Genomic DNA, 6,017 nt, shown 5'->3' with positions numbered 1-6,017 from the left:
CTCATTTGCAGGACTGTGCTTTCAATCCCTGTCTGAACGGAGCGTCGTGTGTGGATCTTGTCGATAAATACGCGTGCTTCTGCCAAGAGGGTTACACAGGGAAAACTTGTGAGATTGACGTAGATGTCTGCAAAGGCAATGATGTGTTTAATGTCTCACTGTGCTTCAATGGAGCCACCTGCCTTGATGGCGAAGGGTCAAACTTTACATGCAGGTGAGTCCGTCCACTGTTCTATACTGTTTTGATGAAATGACTTTCAAAGATCATCCTATGATTGACTCATGGTGAGTTGAATGGAGCGACCTGCTCTGCAGAATATTTATGTGGGTTAAATTTAAACGACTCATCAAAAACCAAACATAGCCACAGTTTAATTGACTATTCCCTGAACCCCTCCTGTGAACTGTGATTGACCTGTAAGTGTCTCACTATCATAACAAGGCACAACAGGCATGGCACGCCTGGGGTTTCTAGGGCAATTTATGGGGTTGTGCAAAAATAACTATTTGACAGTGTGTTTATGTGCTGTAATGAGAGCTGCAGTCATTAATCTGGCCAACAAGCTTACCATGTAGAGCACCATAATGTTAGTTCAAAGGCCAGAAGGAGCATTATTCACTAACTAGGGGAGGTTAGCATGAGGGCCTACAGGTTATGCTGAAAACACAAACAAAACAACTACTTGCAGATCCACTGTGTGAACTACTCTGTGGAAGCAGTTCTTGAATGCTGTCAGAGTATAGGGTAACATTAGCAGCTCTTTAATAGATTTCAGATGTTGCATTTTGTAAGTTTTCCCCTCTATAGTGTTCCACTGCCAACAACCTTATCTTGCAATGCAAAAGTGAAAGCATGCCGTTTGAGATTGCAAACAGACATGCAAGCTAACCAATCAAACAGACATATGTTCAAATGAAATAGCATTCTAAACCACCTCACATGGCATTTTTCCTTACACTTTGATGCAGTATGAACTGACTCCATGCAAGAACACTTTCTAATGTGATGCACAAAACCGTGTGTAATTACTCCAGAAGAAATGAGGAACAAATCAGCAACTACCTGGTAAATAATGAGTTATTATTGAGGTTTTACTGAACTATTCCAAATCAGAACTATACTGATCAGTTGCTGAAGAACAGACTGGGCCCTACTATATTACTAAATTGTTCTTTCTAAGCTATGCACTAATAATGCCTCATTTATTAATAATTACTCAATCATTAGTGACTTTTTCTGCACATCCCCGGGTAAAGTGACATATACTAATGTTTGTGTTGAGTATTAGTACCGTATTGTACAGAATAGCCCAACGCTGCTGATCAGTGCTGATTTTTTTTCTTTTCTTCCCCCCTGTGAGACCTGTATTGTAGGCCACACCATTTTGTATCATAAAATGTACAAATACTTTAAAAAAAATTGTTTTACATACAGAGTTTTCATTTCTTAAAAAACAGAATTAGTAACAATAAGACAGCAGGAGAAACCAGTTCACAAATTTTATGAAATTGCAGTATCACAGGTACTTCTGAATCTTAATTTGCATTTTGTGCCGTTTAAATACACTGTCAGCGTTGGACAATTTTGCTTGCCCCCAATTAAAAATGCATGTTTTCTCGCGGTTACGGTGCGGCTGTGCATCTGTGCACCATACAGTAGCAGTCCTTCAGATTTGCCGCACGTGAATCATTGCTTTTTAATTGCTGGCACACTATCCCCTGAGTGATGAAGTTCATGTGAATACAAGGTGTATGTAGCAAGAGTGTGCCGATCTGACACAGCAGCTCTCTGGGCGCCTCACAGTTAATTATGTTGTCTAACCTTGTGCTGATGCGCTGCTATATGCTCAGAGTCGTGATTTATGCGACGATGACTACCACGACTCCAAATAGGGTGCTGCTCTTTACAGTGTTATATTGATGCGCTGGACTGTGTACTGCCACACAGCGCTTTTTATGACGCTCCCTTCATTTACGCCTTATTTGTGTATATATTTCAAGGAGGCAATATATGTTGTGCATTTACAGATAAACGTGTATGCTAAGGGCAGACTTAGTGTTTGCACACACTTTGTAGTTAATGTCCTTTACAGTCCTGCTGATTTGCAATAGCATGATTGTGCATTGTATGCACTTACCACTGCAACGGTGGTTCTTTTGCTCAATTTAAATCTGATTTGGACATAAAATACTATTTGTTGCACTAATATTCACGTTGATGTTTTATTAACTGGAGATTTAAGAGTTATAGATTTAAAAGCCAATATTTTCTTTTTTATCTGTGTTATATGGATTGTTGATGTAAAAAAGCACACATTTTACATCACTAGAAAACATTACAGATTTAGTTGTGTGTTTTTTTTTTTTGTGTGTTCACGGATTTGTTGGTCAGCTTTCTGAGTGACAGCAGGTTGTATGTTTGTGTTTTTGGTGGAGGAGGCTAACCTCTTGTTCGCATTTACATCCCAGGCTGTGACTTTAAAATCACATTAAAAGATTTTTTTCTGAGAGGCAAGCATGTTGTGTGCCTCCGCATATTTTTTCCGCTTGAATGAAGTTGGCCTGGTCGGACTAGCACACTGAATAATCAGCTGAAATATGAACTTAGTCATGCAGTAGCTCCTTCACGATACAGTGTTGTGTTATCTCAATGTTGTGTGTGAAGTGGTACACATCAATTGTGCACTCGTTCAGGAAGCGGCTTCAAAAACACTTCATTCTCAATGTGATGTTGGTCGGCCAAGAGGTCAAACCCTCAGCACATGTTCTGATATTGTAGTGTCGCATAATTAAATGTGCCTGACAGATTTCAATTTACAACAGAATGTCAGATGTCCAAAACAGAAATTTCAGCTTCATGAACACAGCAAGAGTTTTATGCTGTAACTGAAAATGTATTCCGTTTCTCTTTTGGAGGATCTGCACAGTTTCTCCAGCATGTGTCACCTTTTTTTTCTGTTGTAAACTGTTCCCAAAGATGTTCAGTGAGTTTGAGGTGTGGTGACTGTGAACTGGGAATCCGTGCAAGTCAGCAGACCTTGGGCTTCCTTGGTCTCGGGTAGCTTTGATGCATGATCAGGCTCACTGTCCACCTGGAAAATTACTGCTCCTCTACAAATCTAAAAGCCACAGTGGGCAAGCCATCTGCAGAACTGAGTAGTGGCACCTCCATTTGCTGGAAATGTGGCTTAACCTGTATAAATCGCCCACTCAAACGGTTATCTAAATATTTTCACTTTGTATGCCTGTGAGTTTTATGTACAGTTGAATCTTGTCTGAAAGAAGATCCATAATGTCAACTTTTTGCTCAGTAAACCTGATTTCAACTTTCAGTAGGGAGTTTGTTTTTTTTTTTTTTTTCCCTTATGTTCTTTGGAAAACCAAATTTTTGTAAGAGAAATTAATCAGCGGTTTAGTGCATTAGCACATGAAGGGTCGTATTGATTTAGTCTAAGTGTGGACAAACAAACGGGGCCCTTAGTTGCAGAGCAGTGCTTGCGTTGACACACAATTGTTTTTCTCTAAAAGCCTCTTTTTTTTCTGTATTGATAATGCATCTAAATAAGAAATACAATAAGTCGAATTGATTTCCTAACATGATACATCTTCAATCTTCACTTTATCACCAGCTTTAATCGTTTCTCCACTCTGTCATCCAAATTTTCTTTACCAAAACAGATACATTTGATTTGTCTGTTGCAAATGAGTAACATCTGAAAAGAGAACCAACAACTGACAAAAAAAAAAAAAAAAGTTGCGGCACTTTTTGATAAGCGATAACGAAAAGAAGCAGTTCTCGGATACAACATGTCAAATCCACAAGAAGGTAGTGGCAGCAATGTGAGACAGCCTCGCAGTTTTTAAAGTGTGATATGTTTTCTTAGCTGTCCACCAGGTTTCATGGGGGATTTCTGTGAAGTGGATGTTAACGAATGTTGCTCAGCTCCCTGCCACAACGGTGCCGTTTGCCAAGATCTTATTAATAGCTACGTCTGCCACTGCAGGTCAGGTGAGTCACTCAGATATCCTGCGAGTTTCTCAATTTACTTTGAAATGAGGCAACCGGAGCTCTTACTGGCAACCTTCGTGGCTCATGAGCAAGATTACTAAAGCACAGCTGAGATGTCAAGACAATTTCTGAAGTGAACAAGAAGGTATCTTTCTTTTCCTGCGCTCCAGATGTGGTAGAGTGCAGTTTAGCATATGTAAACCATCTGAACACTTACAGAACACTCATATTGGATTGAAAGGGGGCCATAGAAAGTGCCGCTAAAGGTTACCATAATGCCTACATAGTGTCTGCGCCTGAGAGCCATTCAAAGTTCATCTGCTTTTCTCCAGGGAGAAATTTGTAGTCATACAGTACTAAAAAAGACAGTGATAAAAAGACGATACTGCCTCGGCTCATTAAAATGTATGTGGCATCTTACTCTTTAGTGAAAGCCTTTTCTTGTCTGTGTATGTGTGTGAACCCAAAAAGAAGCAAATCAATGTAAGAGAATCTGATTGATATTCACTTCAGAGGGTGGAAGTGGGAGAGCCTGGGCTCACCATGGCACTCTGTGGGCTTTTGTTCCTGGCAGGTTGGACAGGCCTTCACTGTGAGGATGACATTAATGAGTGCCTTCCACAGCCCTGCAACCAGGGGATATGCATTCAGAATGATCCAGGCTACGGCTACACCTGTTTCTGTCGTCCTGGATTTGTGGTGAGGCTCCCCACCTTATTCCCCTTATCCCCCTCTCTCTTTTTTTTTCTAGCTAACCTTTATCCTCTTGCACCCTTGATTCTTTTGTGGCACCAATTAGCTGAATTGTTAAGATGTGTGATCACCTTTTTCATTGTTGCTGATGGTCTAATCATTTCTAATTCTCTGTGTTATAGCAGGAATTTCTCAGACGTGACATCTTCTGTATTAGTTACGACATAATATGGATCACTGACAATAATGACATCAATAATAGTAAACTATAGAAATGCAGCTTGGATATAATCTTGCATCACGTTAGTTTTTTCTGTAAGAAACCTTTGTTTTTGTTACATAATGTCAGAGTGGTTTATTTTTCAAGCTGCAAAACATTAAACTCTGTTTAGCATCTCAATGTGGAGTTGCACGACACATCTCAAGGCTATCTATTTCACGTACACAGGGGAGGAACTGTGAGCACAACTATGATGATTGCCTGCTGAATCCATGTCCAGAAGCATTTTCCTGTGTAGATGGCATCAACAAGGTCAGCTGCCTCCCTCCTGTTACGGATTCTGTTCCCTTGGCGACTGCAGTCAAGAACATCACTCGCGGCTCCACACCCAGAGTGCTGACGCCAACTCTCAGCCCCGAACCAACAGCTGGGCGATCCACAGGTACGGACCACACTGTGCACACTCACAAGTACATACAGTGGTGGGAAATGGCTAAGTAGTGGAAGTAGCTTTTGTGCTCTTTCACTGCTATTTTACACTTTCTCATTTCAGATTGAAAAGGTTTTCACTTCACTCCTTTTTGTTGGTAGCTGTATTTACTTGCTACGTTCCAGATTTTTTTTTTGGTTAGCAGGAGCCTTTTGTCATATTTTAGATGTCTGTGAAACATTTCCCTTCCTGTGGTGTCATGGAAGTAATTGCTTGTTGCCCAGAGAGGTAAAATGATCTAATATTTAACAAAAAAACATCTGAAAAAGCCAAATACATATTTCTGTAACCTGCAGGGGTCCTGACTTCAATAATGGAGAATCACAGAAAAAAAATTAAGCAGTATTACATTTTATACATGAAGCACATTTTACATGGCATTTTGGAAGCAGGACTTTCAACTGTGCCATTTTATTTTTATTTTTACATTGTTATACTGATGATTCTCTGTACTTCTGGATGCTGCAGTCCCATTGTGGTCTCCATACGTTTGAATGGTTTTACTTTTGCTTCTGATTAAGCTAGTTTTTAATTTCCTAACTTGTGGTTCTACAAGCTTTTTCATCTAGTCCTCCACTTCAGATCAATGTGATTATGGATTACAT

Source organism: Acanthochromis polyacanthus, chromosome 15 (assembly GCF_021347895.1).
Source record: "Acanthochromis polyacanthus isolate Apoly-LR-REF ecotype Palm Island chromosome 15, KAUST_Apoly_ChrSc, whole genome shotgun sequence".
NCBI lineage: Eukaryota > Metazoa > Chordata > Actinopteri > Pomacentridae > Acanthochromis > Acanthochromis polyacanthus.
This window is presented reverse-complemented; position numbering follows the sequence as displayed.